Genomic DNA, 21,514 nt, shown 5'->3' with positions numbered 1-21,514 from the left:
CAGACGAACCTAGTTCCACAATGACGATCGGATCTCGTAGCTCTGCTTCGGATTCAAGAGGGATGGGGATGAAGAAGAAGAGCAAGGACCAAGGGCACCTTATAGTGGCGAATGGAGATGGGGCGCAGTGCACCGAAAGTGGAGACGGCATGGATGGGATACACTGTCGGTTCACGCTGTGGGGATAAAGTCGACCATGGCGCACTCCCTGCGCAAGTGAGCGGAGGAGAGAGTGTTCGCTCGACGAGGGAGGCATGTAGGTGGCCTTGTCCCTAAATGAAGAAAGAAGGGAGGGGGTCCGGTATGGGGTCGAGGGCGAGGATCAAGAGCGGACTGGAGGCTAGGAAAAGGAGAAGCGCACAATGCATGAGGACGGCGAGTGCGGCACGATGTTGCGGACATGCGAGGACATGGTGCTAATGGGCCTAACACCGGCAGTGTCCGTAGGGCACGCGGTGACAGCGACCCGGCATGCGTAGCGTGTTCGAGCTGGGCACAGTGCTTGGGACTTAACATCCACTCGGGCTTTTCTAAGCACTCCCTACTACCCAAGGCTAATTTTTCCTAGGTGTTCTTCTTTCCTTCCCTTCCTTGTCCACAATATGCGCCAACCTTTGTATGAAGTGAGATCGCATCATACATGCTTCCTCCGAAACACCTCCTCTTGTTTACTTTGAGAGAACACTATTTCATCAACCCGTTGTAGATTTCCCGTTCAAACACCCTATTTTTTGTATCAAAAGTGGTATGGCGATGTAACTTAGTGAAGGTATTTGGTCAACAACCTCGATACCAGCGCGTGTCGAGCAGCGTCACCATGTGGCAGCTGTTCCACAGGGGCGCTTGGTTTTGTCGCGTCACCATAAGCTATTAACCAGGCAACTACTACCAACTTACATGCAATGAAGACGGTGGGATCATAGACCACAGAATCAGAGAAGTATTGCAAGAGAAGATTCAAACAACATGGGTTCCTTTCACAACAAGGGACAAGGACTTCAAATCCAATAATGGATTTGATTTAAAGAGATTCAAGTGTTCTACTGGGACATCCACAATTAGTCGATACAGTGTCATATGTTATCCAATCATGGCTGGTCTGCTCGCATCTGAATGGTAACTTATCTTGTAACCCACTTACTATTGCCCTTGAAAACCCTAAGCACGTCTAACGCGACTTAAGGTAGATGGACGCAATAACACAGTGAAATAAATAAAATGCATATTCCGAACGTCCTTATGATGGTACAACATACAGACACTTACTCTCCCATTCTCGATACATCATTCACCTTTCCTACGATCGGACAACCTCAACAGCTACGGACGAAATACAACGGAAAGATTACAATACCGGTGGACAGCAACGAAAGACACTACTAACTACGGGTACATCATCCCAAGGCAACTAATCTACTTTAGACCACACATCTTCATTCCTAGGCTCGGTGGATTCTTCTACTACCATGGCTATGGATCTGCCTCCTCTCTTGACAATGGCTAAATGAGAGGAATCAAGGGTTCTACTTCTGACATTTCTGAGGGTGGAGGTGCTGGCGTTACTACAACACCGGTTCTCCTTCTTTCTGGCGGGTGGATAGGGATCCCCTCCACAATCAAGGGATCCTACCGTTCAGCAACCAGCGTCCTCCGCTTGGCCCTGGTGACAAGGTAGGCCTCTCCCAATTGATGGGCACGTTGATCTTTAGCCTCCTTTAGAGCTTCTGACATGGCAGTCTCCTGACTCTTAGTGGCTGTCGCACTGGCATGCGCTTCGGCAAGCTTGAAAGGTCCTAATGTCTAGAGGGGGGTGAATAGCCTAATACAATTTCTACAACAACACTTAATAAAATGGTTAGACAATTATGAGGCGAAGCGAGTGTTGCGCTAGCCTACTCAAAATGCAAGCCACCTACCACAATTCTAGTTTAGATAGTGTCTATCCACATAATATCAAAGACACTACCCTATGTTAGTGTGCTCTCAAAGACTAACTAAAGAGCTACATCAACCAAGCAAACAAGCTCTCACAACTAGTTACACTAAAGAGCTTGACAACTAGTTTGCGGTAATGTAAGGAGAGTGATCAAGAAGGTTATACCGTCGTGTAGAGGAAGGAGCCAATCAATCACAAGATAGAATTACAATGGAGATCAATCACCTTGGAATCAAAGGATGAAAACAATGATTTTTTATCAAGGTTCACTTGCTTGCCGGCAAGCTACTCCTCATTATGGCGATTCACTCACTTGGAGGTTCACGTGCTAATTGACATCACGCGCCAAACCCTCAATAGAGTGCCGCACAACCAACATAAGATGAGGATCACACAAGCCATGAGCAATCCACTAGAGTACCTTTTGGCACTCCGCCGGGGAAAGGTCAAGAACCCCTCACAATCACCACGATCGGAGCCAGAGACAATCACCACCTCCGCTCGACGATCCTTGCTGCTCCAAGCCATCTAGGTGGCGGCAACCACCAAGAGTAACAAGCGAAATCTATAGCGAAACACGAACACCAAGTGCCTCTAGATGCAATCACTCAAGCAATGCACTTGGATCACTCCCAATCTCACTATGATGATGAATCAATGATGGAGATGAGTGGGAGGGCTTTGGCTAAGCTCACAAGGTTGCTATGTCAATGCAAATGGCCAAGAGAGTGAGCTTGAGCTGGCCATGGGGCTTAAATAGAAGCCCCCACGAAATAGAGCTGTTGTACCCCTTCACTGGGCATAACTCGGGACGACCGGACGCTCCGGTCTGATCGATCGGACGCTGGACCTCAGCGTCCGGTCACGCGATACTCGCCATGTGTCCCCTCCTTCAAATGCTGTTCATCAGATTTCAACGGTCGTTAGTTGACTGGACGCGTCAGTTAGAAAGTGATCGGACGCTGGACCTTAGCGTCCGGTCGTTTCCAGTAAGGTTCCAAACACGATTTTTCCTAACTGAACGCGTTCGGTCATGCTTGACCGGACACAGCCAGCGTCCGGTCTCACAACGTCTCCTCTATACGCCCTACATCAGCGTATGTCAGCACTGACCGGATGCACCCTGCCAGCGTCCGGTCGCTGAGCAACCCAGCGTCCGGTCATGAGACCAAAACGCATGTCCTCTGCTGCCACTGACTGGACGCTCCGGTCCAACTGAGTCCAGCGTCTGGTCACTCACAGTGACCTCCATGTTTTCTGTCTAGGGCGCCGGTGGCACCGTCAGACTGTCCGCACTCTACGGGCGGACACTCTGCCGGTGGAGTTTCTTACCCTTGCACCCAAACTTCACCACCCTTGATCAAATGTGCCAACCACCAAGTGTATCACCTTGTGCACATGTGTTAGCGTATTTTCACAAACATTTTCAAGGGTGTTAGCACTCCACTAGATCCTAAATGCATATGCAATGAGTTAGAGCATCTAGTGGCACTTTGATAACCGCATTCTGATACGAGTTTCACCCCTCTTAATAGTACGGCTATCAAACCTAAATGTGATCACACTCTCTAAGTGTCTTGATCACTAAAACAAAATGGCTCCTACAATTTATACCTTTGCCTTGAGCTTTTTGTTTTTCTCTTTCTTCTTTCCAAGTCCAAGCACTTGATCATCACCATGGCATCATTGTCATCATGTCATGATCTTCATTTGCTTCAACACTTGGAGTGTGCTACCTATCTCATGATCACTTGATAAACTAGGTTAGCACTTAGGGTTTCATCAATTCACCAAAACCAAATTAGAGCTTTCAATCTCCCCCTTTTTGGTAATTGATGACAACCCTTTCACAAAGATATGAATTAAAATTCAATTGAATCCATGTTGCTTGCCCAAGCATATTTACCATTTGTAAAAGGATATGGACAAGTTTCATGAACCCTAAATGGTAGCAATTGCTCCCCCTACATATGTGCTAAGAGTTTGGATTGTAGCTTGCACATATGCTTAGATAGGAAATATAGGAGACAATCTCTACCAAATGATGCTAAGGTATAAAAGATGGACCTTTGAAGCGTGATACCAATCGGAGTGCACCATTATACCTTCCTTAGCACCATAGTTAGCTTGATACCACTTGGAAACAACACTTTGGAAATAAAATCATTAGATGTCCTATGCATGCTAGTTTTTCATTTCATCATTCAAACCTACAACTAGCATACACCACACAAGCAAGGATATTGAAATTTAAAACTTGTGTTATGCAAGCAAACATATGAAATGCACATTCAAATGCACCATACAAGTTCATGAGCTTGCTCCCCCTACTTGTGTGCTCAAAATTTTAATTGATCCCTTTCCTTTGTCATGTCTCTCCCTCTATGTCAAGGTCTCCCCCTTTGTTGTCTTTTTACTATCTTTGTTTTTCTCCCCATAACACTAGTATCTTTATTTCTCCCCCTATCACTTATATCTTTGTTTCTCTCCCCCTTTGTCATCAATGACCATAAAGGTTTAAAAGGTAGATAGGTTGAGATTATCAATGTCAATTAATGGGGTGAGAATCATTTTCCCAAATTTGGTTCAAACTAGAATATTTGCCAAAGATATTTAACTCGGTTTGATCCAAGGACAAGCTTCTTCACACCTCCAAATAAGGGTTATCTTGTACCATGTTGAGTTAAACACTTAGAGCTCATTTTCTAGATTAAACACTAGGTTTACAAGCCCATAAACATGTCATATGTTACCACTAGATCAAAGTAAGCATAGAAGCAATAGTGATACCATATAAACATCAAATTCATTTGATTTTCATGAATGAGCCTAATAAAATGGAGAGATGACTAGATGCACTAAACATATCCTTAGCAAGGATGTATGCCATGCCAATCAACTTTTACCTTGGATTGCTCGAAGGAGAGGCATGTCATATAAGTGGGGGGTGCATCAACACATATTTGAGAAATCCAATATGTTCAAATTATTCCTTAGCTTACAAAACCTTTTCTCATCCAATGGCTTGGTGAATATATCTATAAGTTGATCTTCGGTGCCTACACTCTCAATACAAATGTCCCCTTTTTGTTGGTGATCTCTTATGAAGTGATGGCGGACATCAATGTGCTTTGTTCTTGCATGTTGAACCGGGTTGTTGGTTAACTTGATTGCACTCTCATTGTCACATAGCAATGGCACTTTCTTGAACTTGATTCCAAAATCACTCAAAGCGGCCTTCATCCAAAGTACTTGTGCACAACAACTACCGGCGGATATGTATTCGGCTTCGGTGGTTGATAATGCAACACTATTTTGCTTCTTTGATGACCATGAAACAAGTGATCTTCCCAATAATTGACATGTGCCCGAGGTGCTCTTCCTTTCAACCTTGCATCCTGCATAATCTGAATCGGAGTATTCAACTAGCTCAAACTTTGCTCTTTTGGGATACCACAAACCAACATTTGGTGTATGCTTCAAGTACCTCAATATTCTCTTTGTAGCCTTCAAATGACTTTCTCTTGGTGAGGCTTGAAATCTTGCACATATGCATACACTAAACATGACATCCGGCCTTGATGCGGTCACATAGAGTAGGCTTCCAATTAAAGACCGATATAATTTTTGATCCAACATATTTCCACTTGCATCACTATCCAAGTTGCCATTTATTCCCATTGGTGTGCTAATGACTTTGCTATCACACATGCCAAATTTCTTGATCATGACCTTGATATACTTACCTTGACTCACAAATGTACCATTCTTCAATTGCTTGATTTAAAGACCAAGGAAGTAACTTAACTCTCCAATCATGGGCATCTCAAACTCATTAGCCATCATCTTTCCAAACTCATCACAAAAGTCTTGATTGGTTGATCCAAATATGATGTCATCAATATAGATTTGCAACACAAATAGATCTTTTCCAATCTTCTTGATGAAAAGAGTGGTGTCAACCTTGCCCATTGTGAACCCTTTAGAGAGTAGGAAATCCCTCAATCTCTCATACCATGCTCTAGGTGCTTGCTTCAAACCATATAAAGCCTTCTTCAACTTGTACACTTGATTGGGCTTCTTGTCATCTTCAAAATTGGGAGGTTGCTCAACATATACTTCTTCATTGATGTAGCCATTGAGAAATGCACTCTTAACATCCATTTGATAGAGCTTGATGTTGTGGGCACAAGCATAGGCTAGCAAGATTCTAATTGCTTCCAATCTAGCAATCGGGGCATATGTTTCTCCAAAGTCAAGACCCTCAACTTGTGTATAGCCTTGTGCTACCAATCTTGCTTTGTTCCTTACAACTATCCCATCTTGATCTTGCTTGTTTCTAAAGACCCATTTTGTTCCAATAACATTGTGTCCCTTTGGTCTCTCTACTAATTCCCATACTTGATTCCTTGTGAAGTTATTCAATTCTTCATGCATAGCATTCACCCAATCAACATCCTTTAAAGCTTCATCTATCTTCTTTGGTTCAATGGATGACACAAAAGAAAAGTGTTCACAAAATGATGCCAATCTTGATCTTGTTTGCACACCTCTTAAAATATCACCAATGATTGTATCCAAAGGATGATCTCTTGCAATACTTGTTGGTTGGAGCAATGGAACTTGATTGCTTGCACTTTCTTGATCATTTGGTTGAGATGATGTACTAGCCACTTGATCTTGTTCATTGTCATGAGAGCCACTTGTACTAGCTTGATTTGTATCATCTTGCACATTTGAGTTAGAGAGCACTTGCACTTGATCATCTTCATCATCATTCACTTGCCTAGGCCTCAATTCACCAATATCCATCTTTTTCATGGCATTTGAAAGTTGAATGCCCCTAACATCTTCCAAGTTCTCATTCTCTACTTGTGAACCCTTGGTTTCATCAAATTCAACATCATGAACTTCCTTAAGAGTACCACTATCCAAATTCCAAACTCTATATGCTTTGCTTGTAGTGGAATAACCAAGTAGAAATCCTCCATCACATTTCTTGTCAAACTTACCCAATCTAGTGCCTTTCTTCAAGATATAACATTTGCAACCAAAAACCTGAAAATATGCAATGTTGGGCTTTCTACCATTCAAGAGCTCATATGGTGTCTTCTCTTTCAATGGGTGACAATAGAGGCGGTTGCTACAACAGCATGCCGTGTTGATAGCTTCGGCCCAAAAAGATTGACTCACATTGTACTCACTAAGCATAGACCTTGTCATATCAATGAGTGTTCTATTCTTTCTCTCAACAAGGCCATTTGATTGTGGGTGTACTTGGTTGAGAATTGATGTCTAATTCCAAATTCATCACATAACTCATCAATTCTAGTGTTCTTGAATTCACTTCCATTGTCACTTCTAACTCTCTTGATGGTTGTTTCAAACTCATTGTGAATGCCTTTGACAAATGATTTGAATGTTGCAAATACATCACTTTTGTCCACTAGAAAGAATACCCAAGTGTATCTAGTGTAGTCATCCACTATCACAAAGCCATATTTATTTTCACCAATGCTAGTGTATTGTGTTGGCCCAAACAAATCCATGAGCAATAACTCAAATACTTTACTAGTGCTCATCATGCTTTTCTTAGGATGGGTGTTTCCAACTTGTTTTTCGGCTTGACAAGAGCTACAAAGCTTATCCTTTTTAAACACAACATCTTTTAAGCCTCTAACCAAGTCATGCTTAACCAATCTATTCAATTGTTTCATTCCAATATGACCAAGCCTTCTATGCCATAACCAACCCATACTAGACTTAGTGAACAAGCATGTAGATAGTCTAGCTTCACTAGCATTGAAATCAACCAAGTATAGATTCTCATATCTAAAGCCTTTAAAGATCAAGTTAGAGCCATCTACACTTATGATCTCTACATCATCTACCCCAAATATGCATTTGAATTCAAGATCACACAATTGAGCCACGAATAGCAAGTTGAAATTCAAGCTCTCACATTGGATATGCTCATGTCATTGGGTATTGCAATCTTACCAAGCCCTTTGACCTTGCCTTTGCCATTATCACCAAATGTGATACTATCATAACCATCATTGCCATTAGTGTTGATTGAGTTGAACATTCTTGTATCACCGGTCATGTATTGAGTGCACCCACTATCAAGAACCCAATGCCTTCCTCCGGCTTTGTAATTGACTTATAAAAAAAGATCAATTCTTTTTAGGTACCCAAACTTGCTTAGGTCCTTAAAGGTTAGTCACTAAGCTCTTTGGTACCCAAATGGCTTTCTTCTTTGAGCCCATCCATGGTTTACCAATGAACTTAGCCTTCACACCATTTGTACCCTTAGTAAGCATATAGCATGAATCAAGCTTAAGGGAGGATACATTAGCATTTTTGCTCTTATTTTTGCACTCTTGCTCTTTATGACCAACTCGCTTGCAACTTGTGTAAAACCGACCATTGTTCTTCATAAAACTAGTCTTGTGAGGAGCAAAGGCCACCTTGCCTTTCTTGGGGGTATAGCCCAATCCCTCTTTGTAGAGAGAAGCTCTTTGGCTACCCAAGCACATAAGCAAGCGGTCCTCACCACCATAAGCCTTAGCTAAGGTGTGAGTGAGCTTAGTGACTTCCTTCTTGAGGTTCTCATTCTCAACCACTAGTGAGGCATCACAAGTGAGACCATCACTACTAGATGAGGTAGAAGTGGAAGTGCTACAAGAAGGGTTAGTAGAAGCAACAATGATAGGCATAGATGGTGATTCATCAATTATATCACAAGTTAAACCTACATTGCAAGTTTCAACATGCTTCTTTTTATCTTGTTCATTAAGCAAAGTGGAATGAGCCTTTTCAAGCTTTTTGTGAGCCTTGCCAAGCTTCTCATGGGCTTCCTCTAGCTTCTCATGAGTTGCTTTGAGCTCATCAAGGGCTTCCTTAAGGGCTTTTACCTCCTTATTCAAGCTCTTGCATTCCCTTCTCTTAATGTCAAAGTGTTCTTTAGCATCTTCTAGCATGTCAAATAATTCATCCTTAGTAGGTTCATCATCATCACTATCACTATCATTTTCATTTTCATGTTCATTATCATCATCATGTTCTTCATCACTTTCATTATCACAAGATTGTACCTTAGTGGCCTTAGCCATGAAGCATGTTGAAGATTCAAAGAGAGAAGGCTTCTCATTAATAGCAATGCTTGCAAGAACCTTCTTCTTGGTGGTCTTGTCATCATCACTATCATCATCACTTGAGGAAGCATCACTATCCCAAGTGACCACATATGAACCACCCTTCTTCTTCTTAAAGCTCATCTTGTCCTTCTCTTTCTTTTCCTTCTTGTCCTTCTTCTTGTTCTTCTTCTTGTCATCATCATTGTCACTATTATATGGGCATTGAGCAACAAGATGGTCTTTGCTTCCACACTTGAAGCACCTTCTTGACTCTTCTTTATTCTTGGATGAAGACTTCTTTCTTCTAGCATGATAGCCCTTCTTCACCATGAACTTGCCAAATCTCTTGACAAATAGAGCCATCTTCTTCTCATCATCATCATCCCATGAATCATCATCCTCACTTGATGTTTCTTACTTAGCTTTGCCCTTGGATGATGTGGCCTTGAATGCCACACTCTTCTTTTTGTCATCCTTCTTCTCATCTTTCTTCTCCCTCTTTTCTTCCTTCTCATCATCATCTCTATAAGCACATCGGTCATGATGTCTCCCAAGATTTGGTTTGGTGTCATTGTGTTCAAACCGGTCCTCACTAGCAAGGTGACTAACATGCCAAATCTTGCGGGCAAACATCTCAAGAACTTATTGGAGAAGTCCTTGTCCTCTATCTTCTCACCAAGTGCTTTGAGATCATTGACAATCACTTCCATCCGATGGAACATGTCCAGCACACTCTCATCTTCCTTCATCTTGATTTGCACAATCACCAAGTGCTTGCAAACTTCTCTTTGAGAATGTATGCCTTTGCACCCTTCATGGCTTGAGTACCCTAAAATGATTCTTCCAATTTCTTCCAAGCTTTATGAGCCATCTCAATATTCTTGATTTGCTCAAATGTTCTCACATCAATTGCATCATGAATGGCACTTAGAGCAATGTCATTATTTTGGAGAAGCACTTCTTCGGCCACGGTGGGATTTTCTAGATCCTCAATCTCAATTTTGGTTTCTACCACCTTCCACACCTTTCTATTGATTGACTTGATATGTGTGGTCATCTTTGACTTCCAATAAGAATAATTTGAGCCATCAAATTGGGGTGGCTTCTTAGTGTTGTTGATTTAAGCCATTTTAACACTGAAGGTTGTTAAGCCTCAAATAACGATGACCTCGGCTTTGATACCACTTGAAAGATCCTAATGGCTAGAGGGGGGGTGAATAGCCTAATAAAATTTCTACAACAACACTTAACAAAATGGTTAGACAATTATGAGGCGAAGCGAGTGTTGCGCTAGCCTACTCAAAATGCAAGCAACCTACCACAATTCTAGTTTAGATAGTGTCTATCCACACAATAGCAAATACACTACCTATGTTAGTGTGTTCTCAAAGACTAACTAAAGAGCTACACTAACCAAGCAAACAAGCTCTCACAACTAGTTACACTAAAGAGCTTGACAACTAGTTTGCGGTAATGTAAGGAGAGTGATCAAGAAGGTTATACCGTCATGTACAGGAAGGAGCCAATCAATCACAAGATAGAATTACAATGGAGACCAATCACCTTGGAATCAAAGGATGAACATAATGATTTTTTACCGAGGTTCACTTGCTTGCCGGCAAGCTACTCCTCATTGTGGCGATTCACTCACTTGGAGGTTCACGCGCTAATTGGCATCACACACCAAACCCTCAATAGGGTGCCGCACAACCAACACAAGATGAGGATCACACAAGCCATGAGCAATCCACTAGAGTACCTTCTGGCGCTCCACCGGGGAAAGGTCAAGAACCCCTCACAATCATCACGATCGGAGCCGGAGACAATCACCACCTCCGCTCGATGATCCTTGCTGCTCCAAGCCATCTAGGTGGTGGCAATCACCAAGAGTAACAAGCGAAATCTATAGCGAAACACGAACACCAAGTGCCTCTAGATGCAATCACTCAAGCAATGCACTTGGATCACTCCCAATCTCACTATGATGATGAATCAATAATGGAGATGAGTGGGAAGGCTTTGGCTAAGCTCACAAGGTTGCTATGTCAATGCAAATGGCCAAGAGAGTGAGCTTGAGCTGGCCATGGGGCTTAAATAGAAGCCCCCACAAAATAGAGCCGTTGTACCCCTTCACTGGGCAAAACTTGGGATGACCGGACGCTCCGGTCCGATCGACCAGACGCTGGACCTCAGCGTCCGGTCACACGATACTCGCCACGTGTCCCCTCCTTCAAATGCTGTTCGTCAGATTTCAATGGTCGTTAGTTGATCGGACGTGTCAGTTAGAAAGTGACCGGACGCTGGACCTTAGCGTCCGGTCATTTCCAGTAAGGTTCCAAACGTGATTTTTCCCGACCGAACGCGTCCGGTCATGCTTGACCGGACACAGCTAGTGTCCGGTCACACAACGTCTCCTCTGTACGCCCTACGTTAGCGTACGTCAGCACTGACCGGACGCACCCTGCCAGCGTCCGGTCACTGAGCGACCCAGCGTCTGGTCATGAGACCGAAATGCACGTCCTCTGCTACCACTGACCGGATGCTCCGGTCCAACCGAGTCCAGCGTCCAGTCACTCACAGTGACCTCCGTGTTTTCTGTCTAGGGCACCGGTGGCACTGTCGGACTGTCCGCACTCTACGGGCGGACACTCTGCCGGTGGAGTTTCTTACCCTTGCACCCAAACTTCACCACCCTTGATCAAATATGCCAACCACCAAGTGTATCACCTTGTGCACATGTGTTAGCGTATTTTCACAAACATTTTCAAGGGTGTTAGCACTCCACTAGATCCTAAATGCATATGCAATGAGTTAGAGCATCTAGTGGCACTTTGATAACCGCATTCCGATACGAGTTTCACCCCTCTTAATAGTACAGCTATCAAACATAAATGTGATCACACTCTCTAAGTGTCTTGATCACTAAAACAAAATGGCTCCTACAATTTATACCTTTGCCTTGAGCCTTTTCTTTTTCTCTTTCTTCTTTCCAAATCCAAGCACTTGATCATCACCATGGCATCATTGTCATCATGTCATGATCTTCATTTGCTTCAACACTTGGAGTGTGCTACCTATCTCATGATCACTTGATAAACTAGGTTAGCACTTCGGGTTTCATCAATTCACCAAAACCAAATTAGAGCTTTCAAAGCTACACCTAGAGCATCCTGGAGAAGATCTCGGCTTCCTCGGCTCACTAAAGGCACTTCCTTAGCTCAGAGGCTTGCCGGTCATACTGCTCATCTAGAGCAAGTAGGTACGTGGTCAAGTGCACTGTGGTAGGACTATCTTCTTGCACATCCCACCCTTGTAAAGCCTCCATGCGAGCCCTCCATGCCCATCGATTCTTTTCTAAAGGTGGAAATAACCTCATGGGGTATGGGCAATGGGCTCTTCATAGATCTAGCAAAGGTACCGCATGGCTTTGCGGGCCACAACCTAGTAGGTGTCGACGAAGTGAAACCTAGTTGCGGTCACATTCCAGGTTTTAGTGATGTCGAGGAACTCTTCACTCTTCCCAATGTAGATGGTAACTTCACACTGCTCAGTGCCATGCTTTTCATACTCATGGCCCTCATACTCAAGACAATCTTTGACTCCGAGCTTTTGCAGGGTGGCATACAAGATCTTGGGAAACCTCTCAGTGTTCAAGCAGTAACTACTAACCTAGGCTCCTACCATCGCTGGCGGTGGTTGCAAGGAAGGACTGAGCGAAAAGCTAGCTCAAAAGGAAAAGCTAGGCGATCTAAAGTGCACCAGGTGGTGGTACCAACAGCTAAGGCAGACCCTACTTATAAAGGTTCCAGCACAAGATCACTATAAATGAATCGAACAATTTTTTTGCGTGTTCGAGGCGAGTGATGTCCGAGGCCATTAATGACTAATACGGCTACAAGACAAGGTTTCGACAAGAGCCTAGAAAAGAGTATGGGGATACGCGGGTCATGGCAGGCATGAACCATAGGCGACGTGAAGCACAAAGCCACAGTTTAGCATTAACTCTAGAACAGGAACAAGTCAGGCATGCACCATACGACACGCGTGACACCTATGGATGGTGTATCTGTAAGCAATACGGGCACTACAATACACAAATAGGATATGCATGAATGCACGTCCTATACGTCCTACTACTGTTGCCAACATATAGGGCAACCGTTCTTACATTTTTGGCACACCGATCTCTCCCTGTAGCTAGTCGATACTATCAGACTATGCTCGGGGTCAGTGTACCTACAGAGAACTTGATTAAGCCTACCTAAGTCAGCAGAGTGCCATCTATCCTGGATACATAACCATAGTAATAGGGCTACTTATATAACTTCGCATGCAACGTCCTAACTTTTTGAAAAGAATTTGTTGTCAAGTTTTAGTTTAGAAATAGGTTCCGAAGCTTTATTTCCTCATTTATGCCAATGGTGCTGCTGGTAGTGTAGGGCACACAAGTGGTGCAAGGAAGGAAGCAGATCTTCGGCCATAGTCCGCAGCAATCGCCCTGATGTTTTGTGTCATCCATTGAACCAAAGAAGATAGATGAAGCTTTGAAGGATGTTGATTGGGTGAATGCTATGCATGAAGAATTGAATAACTTCACAAGAAATCAAGTATGGGAATTGGTAGAAAGACCAAAGGGACACAATGTGATTGGAACCAAATGGGTCTTTAGAAACAAGCAAGATCAAGATGGGATAGTTGTAAGGAATAAAGCAAGATTGGTAGCACAAGGTTATACACAAGTTGAAGGTCTTGACTTGGAGAAACATATGCCCCGGTTGCTAGATTGGAAGCAATTAGAATCTTGCTAGCCTATGCTTGTGCCCACAACATCAAGCTCTATCAAATGGATGTTAAGAGTGCATTTCTAAATGGTTATATCAATGAAGAAGTATATGTTGAGCAACCTCTCGGTTTTGAAGATAATAAGAAGCCCAACCATGTGTACAAGTTGAAGAAAGCATTGTATGGCTTGAAGCAAGCACCTAGAGCATGGTATGAGAGATTGAGAGACTTCCTCCTTTCTAAAGGGTTCACAATGGGCAAGGTTGACACCACTCTTTTCATCAAGAAGATTGGAAAAGATCTATTTGTATTACAAATCTATGTAGATAACATCATATTTGGATCAACCAATCAAGAATTTTGTGATGAGTTTGGAAAGATGATGGCTAATGAGTTTGAGATGTCTATGATTGGAGAGTTGAGTTACTTCCTTAGTCTTCAAATCAAGCAATTGAAGAATGGCACATTTGTGAGTCAAGGCAAGTATATCAAGGACATGATCAAGAAGTTTGGAATGATTGATAGCAAAGTCATTAGCACACCAATGGGAACCAATGGCAACTTAGATAGTGATGCAAGTGGAAACATGGTGGATCAAAAGTTGTATCGGTCTATGATTGGAAGCCTACTCTATGTGACCGCATCAAGGCCAGATGTCATGTTTAGTGTATGCATGTGTGCAAGATTTCAAGCCTCACCAAGAGAAAGTCATTTGAAGGCTACAAAAAGGATATTGAGGTACTTGAAGCATACACAAAATGTTGATTTGTGGTATCCCAAAGGAGCAAAGTTTGAGCTAGTTGGTTACTCTGACTCAGATTATGCGGGATGCAAGGTTGAAAGGAAGAGCACATCAGGCACATGTTAATTGTTGGGAAGATCACTTGTTTCATGGTCATCAAAGAAGCAAAATAGTGTTGCATTATCAACCGCCGAAGCCAAATATATATCCACCGGTAGTTGTTGTGCACAAATACTTTGGATGAAGGCCACTTTGAGTGATTTTGGAATCAAGTTCAAGAAAGTGCCATTGCTATGTGACAATGAGAGTGCAATCAAGCTAACCAACAATCCGGTGCAACATGCAAGAACAAAGCACATTGATGTCCGCCACCATTTCATAAGAGATCACCAACAAAAAGGGGACATTTGCATTGAGAGTGTAGGCACCGAAGATCAACTTGCCGATATATTCACCAAGCCATTAGATGAGAAAAGGTTTTGCAAGCTAAGAATGAGTTGAACATATTGGATTTCTCAAATATGTGTTGATGCAACCCCCACTCATATGACATGCCTCTCCTTCGAGCAATCTAAGGTAAAAGTTGATTGGCATGACATACATTCTTGCTAAGGACATGTTTAGTGCATCTAGTCATATTTTCAATGTCATTAGGACCTTGCAAGTGGTTCTATCTTATTAGGCTCATTCATGAAAATCAAATGATTTTGATGTCTATATGGTATCACTATTGCTTCTATGCTTGACTTGTTCTAGTGATGGCATATGACATATTTATGGGCTTGTAAACCTAGTGTTTAATCTAGAAAATAAACTATAGGTGTTTAACTCAACATGGTACAAGATAACCCTTATTTAGAGGTGTGAAGAAGCTTGTCCTTGGATCAAACCGAGTTAAATATCTTTGGGAAATAATCTAGAATTGAACCAAATTTGGGAAAATGACCCTCACCCCATTGATTGACATTGATAATCTCGACCCTACAAGTAATTCTATTTAGAACCTTTGTGGTCATTGATGACAAAGGGGGAGAGAAACAAAGATAAAGGGGATAAGGGGGAGAGAGAGAAATAAAGATAAGAGGGAGAGATATAACAAAGGAAAGGGATCAACTAAAATTTTGAGCACACAAGTAGGGGGAGCAAGCTCATAAACTTGTATGGTGCATTTGAATGAGCATTACATATGTTTGTTTGCATGGCATAAGTTTTTAATTTCAAATATCCATGCTTGTGTGGTGTATGCTAGTTGTAGGTTTGAATGTTGAAAGGAAAAACTAGCATGCATAGGCTAAGTAACTAGACTTATGTTCTTTCTATAGAAACTAGACCCTTGCATGTAATGTTGATCTCACGGGGTATTCTAGTTTTTGTGTATGTCTAGTTACTTATGGTGCTAAGGATGGTATATTGGTGCACTTCAATTGGTATCATGCTTCAAAGGTCCATCTCTTATACCTTAGCATCTTTTGGTAGAAATTGACTTCTATATTTCCTATCTAAGCATATGTGCAAGCTACAATCCAAACTCTTAGCACATATGTAGGGGGAGCAATTACTACCATTTAGAGTTCATGAAACTTGCCTATATCCTTTACACATGGTAAATATGCTTGGGCAAGCAACATGGATTCAAATGAACTTTAATTCATATCTTTGTATAAGGGTTGTCATCAATTATCAAAAAGGGGGAGATTGAAAGCTCTAGTTTGGTTTTGGTGAATTGATGAAACCCTAAGTGCTAACCTAGTTCACCAAGTGATCATGAGATAGGTAGCACACTTCAAGTAGAGAAGCAAATGAAGATCATAACATGACAATGGTGATAGCATGGAGATGATCAAGGGCTTAAACTTGAAAAGAAAAAAGAGAAAAACAAAAAGCTCAAGGCAAAGGTATAAACCATAGGAGCTATTTTGTTTTGGTGATCAAGACACTTAGAGAGTGTGATCACATTTAGGTTTGATAGCCGTACTATTAAGAGGGGTGAAACTCGTATCGAAATGCGGTTATCAAAGTGCCACTAGATGCTCTAACTCATTGCATATGCATTTAGGATCTAGTGGAGTGCTAACACCCTTGATAATATTTGTGAAGATATGCTAACACATGTGCACAAGGTGTTTGCAGGGTTGAGATGGGTTTGGGTCCCTCTCTCCCTCCCACCTCGCAAGCTCGGCGGGATTCGGTGCTTTCGGGAAAATGAAATGCCTATTTTCTATTGTGCCAGATGCAAATTCTTGGTGATTGGCACATTGGAGCAAGGGTGGTGAAGATAGAAGTGAGAACAGAGCTGATGCCAGCGTCAGTCCAGTGACCGGACGCTGAATCCAGAAGCACCGGACGCTGACTACCTATGTCCGGTCACGTTGACTATCGGTACAGTGGCTAGGGTTTACCACCGGACGCTGGCTATGTCCAGTCGAGGTGGACCGGACGTGTTCGGTCGAGGAAAACCAGGTTTCGACCCTTACTGTACTCGACCGGACGCTGAGGTTCCAGCGTCTGGTCAGTTTTAACCGGATGCATCCGGTCGAGGTCGGTACCTTACTGGAAATGACCGGACGCTGGGGGTTCAGCGTCTGGTCAGTTGAAGCTGCTACGTCCGGTCAGCGTAATAGCCGTTGAAATCTGATGAACAACATTTGAAGCTGGTGACACATGGCGTCCATCGGGCGACCGGATGCTGAGGGCCAGCGTCCGATCAGTATGACCGGAGCGTCTGGTCAGAGCGCAGAGTACCCAGTGAAGGGGTACAACGGCTCTATTTCGTGGGGGCTTCTATTTAAGCCCGATGGCCAGCTGTGGCTCATATCTTTAGCCATTTTCATTGACATAGCAACCTTGTGAGCTAAGCCAAAGCCCTCCCACTCATCTACATCATTGATTCATCATCATAGTGAGATTGGGAGTGATCCAAGTGCATTGCTTGAGTGATTGCATCTAGAGGCACTTAGTGATCGTGTTTCGCTATGGATTTTGCTTGTTACTCTTGGTGGTTGCCGCCACCTAGATGGCTTGGAGCAGCGAGGATCATCGAGCGGAGGTGGTGATTGTCTCTGGCTCCGATCATGGTGATTGTGAGGGGTTCTTGACCTTGTCCCCGGCGGAGAGCCAAAAGGTACTTTAGTGAATTGCTCGTGGCTTGTGTGATCCTCATCTTGTGTTGGTTGTGCGGCACCATATTGAGGGTTTGGCATGTGAAGCCAATTAGCACGTGAACCTCCAAGTGAGTGAATCACCACAACGAGGAGTAGCTTGCCGGCAAGCAAGTGAACCTCGGTAAAAATCATTGTGTTCATCCTTTGATTCCGAGGTGATTGGTCTCCATTGTTATTCATCCTTGTGATTGATTAGTTCACTCCTCTACACGGCGGTATAACTATCCTAATCACTCTCTTTACTTTACCGTAAACTAGTTGATAAGCTTTTTAGTGTAGCTAGTTGTGAGAGCTTGCTTGGTTGGTTGGTGTGGCTCTTTAGTTAGTCTTTGAGAGCACACTAACATAGGATAGTGTCTTTGCTATTGTGTGAATAGACACTATCTAAACTAGAATTGTGGTAGGTGGCTTGCATTTTAAGTAGGCTAGCGCAACACTCGCTTCGCCTCATAATTGTCTAACCACTTTGTTGAGTGTTGTTGTAGAAATTTTATTAGGCTATTCACCCCCCCTCTAGCCATTAGGACCTTTTAGCTTTGCAGGGGCAGGATGTGCAAGAAGATATTCCTACCACGGTGCACTTGATCACATACCTGCTTGCTCTAGATGAGCAGTATGACCGGCAAGCCTCGGAGCTGAGGAAGTGCCTTCGGCGAGCCGAGATCTTCTTCAGGATGCTCCAGGTGTAGCTTGCCGAAGCGCATGCCAGTGTGGCAGCCACTGAGAGTTGAGAGACTGCCATGTTAGAAGCACTGAAGGAGGCCGAAGATCGATGTGCCCATCAATTGGGAGAGGCCTACCTTGTCACTAGGGCCAAGCGGAGGATGCTGGCTGCTGAACGGCAAGATCCCTTGATCATGGAGGGGATCCCTATCCACCCGCCAGAAAGGAGAACCAGTGTTGCAGTACCGCCAACACCTCCACCCTCGAAAGTGTTAGAAGTAGAACCCTTGATTCCTCTCATTCAGCCATTGCCAAGAGAGGAGGCAGATCCATAGCCAGGGCAGTAAAAGAATCTGTCGAGCCTTGGAATGAAGATGTGTGGTCTAAAGTAGATTAGTTGCCTTGGGATGATGTACCCGTAGTTAGTAGTGTCTTTCGTTGCTGTCCACCGGTATTGTAATCTTTCCGTTATATTTCACCCGTAGCCGTTGAGGTAGTCCGATCGTAGGAAAGGTGAATGATGTGTCGAGAATGACAGAGTAAGTGCATGTATGTTGTACCAGCATAAGGACGTTTGGAATATGTATTTTATTTATTTCACTATGTTATTGCGTCCATCTACCTTAAGTCACGTTAGACGTGCTTAGGATTTTTGAGGGCGATAGTAAGTGGGTTACAAGATAAGTTACCATTTAGATGCTAGTAGACCAGCCATGATTGGATAACATAGGATGATGTATCGACTAATTGTGGATGTCCCAGCAGAACACTTGAATCTCTTTAAATCAAATCCGTTATTGGATTTGAAGTCCTTGTCCCTTGTTGCGAAAGGAACCCATGTTGTTTGAATCTTCTCTTGCAATACTCCTCTGATTCTGTGGTCTATGACCCCACTGTCTTCATTGCGTGTAAATTGGTAGTAGTTGTCTGATTAATAGCTTATGGTGCCACGATAAAATCAAGGGCCCCTGTGGAACAGCTGACACATGGTGACGCTGCTCGGCACGCGCTGGTATCGAGTTTGTTGACCAAGTACCTTTACTAAGTTACATCGCCATACCACTTTTGATACAAAAAATTAGGTGTTTGAACAAGAAATCCACAACGGGTTGATGAAATAGTGTTCTCTCAAAGTAAACAAGAGGAGGTGTTTCGGAGGAAGCATGTATGTTGCGATCTCACTTCATACAAAGGTTGGCGCATATTGTGGACAAGGAAGGGAAGGAAAGAAGAACACCTAGGAAAAGTTAGCCTTGGGTAGTAGAGAGTGCTTAGAAAAGCCTGAGTGGATGTCAAGTCCCAAGCACTGTGCCCAGCTCGAACACGCTATGCACGCCGGGTCGCTGTCATCGCGTGCCCTACAGACACCGTTGGTGTCAGGCCCATTAGCACCCTGTCCTCGCATGTCCGCGATATCGAGCCACACTTGTCATCCTCATGCACTGTGCGCTTCTCCTTTTCCTAGCCTCCGGTCTGCTCTTGATCCTCACCCTCATCCCTGTACCGAACCCCTCCCTTCTTTCTTCTTTTAGGGACAAGGCCGCCTGCACGCCTTCCTCGTCGAGCGAACACTCTCTTCTCTCCTTTATTCCCCCCTCCACTCACTTGCGCAGGGAGCGCGCCATGGCCGACTTTATCCCCACAGCGTGAACCGGCAGTGTATCCCATCCATGTCGTCTCCACTACCGGTGCGCTATGCCCCATCTCCGCTCGCCACTATAAGATGCCCTTGGTCCTTGCTTTTCTTCTTCATCCCCATCCCTCTCGAATCCAAAGCAGAGCTACAAGATCCAGTTGTTATTGTGGAACTATGTTCGTCTGACAGAGGCGATGGTGTAATCTGAGAAGAAGTGATCTGATTTTTGAAGAAGTTCAAGTCTACCCTTGGTTAGTTTGGTCTTAGAGTTCATGATGTTTGACTTCTCAACCTTCTGTTTCTAGATCTGTTGGTCATACGCCATGTTTTAGATAGTCATTATCTTATTGTTTCTCCATTGCCCTCGTCTATCCCGACTTCTGGAGTAAGCCTAGGTTGTACTAGGTTGCTCTTAACAATGTAACTTTAAATCCCGGTGTAATTTAGTGTTCGACGTCGTGTAATCTTTTGTGTAATTCTAGATTTACGAAATGTGTTGTAGTTTCGCCTAAGGGGGGTGGATCCTAATTCACTCTTTTGCACTGTTCGCCTAAACGGTCATTTAGCCCGTTTAAACACCGTGTAAACACTATACGGTGGTGCGCCATTTCTGTTTAATCACCCGTTTACCCCGTTTAATTGGCCGTTTAGCCCGTTTAATGGGATGTTTTGCCCGAATAATGGCTAAACGGTAGGTGACCGACTGTTTACCGTTTAGCGTTTAGAAAAACACTGCTCTTTTGTAAACCCTCATGTTAGGAGACGTACTTGTGTTATAGTTTTTGCTCTTTCCACCTATAATATAATCCTAGCCAATGTTGTGCTTTGAATCTAAGTATGTTAGTTGCTTAAGCCCAACTCCATCAAATACTTCTTTCCACTAATATGTCATTGATTTGCTGGCCTAGAATAGGCACCATGTAATGACAACCAATCTCTATGTTCGTTTACAACATTATAATGAAAAAATCATATTATATTTCCTTCCCATATTTTCTCATTTAATGTAGCAAAGAGATCAACCTTTCGTAGCGACGTGATGACATATTAGACATATGAGCCATATTTTTCAAAAAAATTCTTATACTAAGTACATCACCCGCAGCGAAGCGCGGGCAGCAGTGGCTTATATATAAATCCACATGGATGGAGTCATGGATAGAGGGGAGGTGTTGTTGGGGGGACACGAGCCATGTTCGACGATGATTAATGCGGCTCAGCTCCTTGTGGAAGGTCTACCTAAATGCGCCACCGGTGGAATTCAATTAGCACCTAGCAGTAGCAGCTGCGGAATTAGGATTAGAATTGTGGGCAGGCACTGACCCATGGATCGATCGAGGAAGAACCGTTTGATGCTCCTCGAAACTATTGATTGATTGATTGGTTTGTTAGTAGGTAGCTCCTGGCAGGCCCCAGCGTGCAAATGCAAGTGCAATTGAATTCCGCTGTCTCTCT

At 43.4% G+C, this 21,514-nt stretch overlaps 1 pseudogene; it reads left to right on the top strand.

The window, feature by feature from the left end:
* Window positions 1–21,514, top strand: part of LOC136536533 (geraniol 8-hydroxylase-like) — a 171,043-nt pseudogene that overhangs the window by 58,505 nt on the left and 91,024 nt on the right.

This window comes from Miscanthus floridulus, chromosome 2, assembly GCF_019320115.1.
Source record: "Miscanthus floridulus cultivar M001 chromosome 2, ASM1932011v1, whole genome shotgun sequence".
NCBI lineage: Eukaryota > Viridiplantae > Streptophyta > Magnoliopsida > Poales > Poaceae > Miscanthus > Miscanthus floridulus.
Note: the sequence above shows the minus strand (reverse complement) of the source record. Positions and strands in the feature narration are given on the sequence as shown.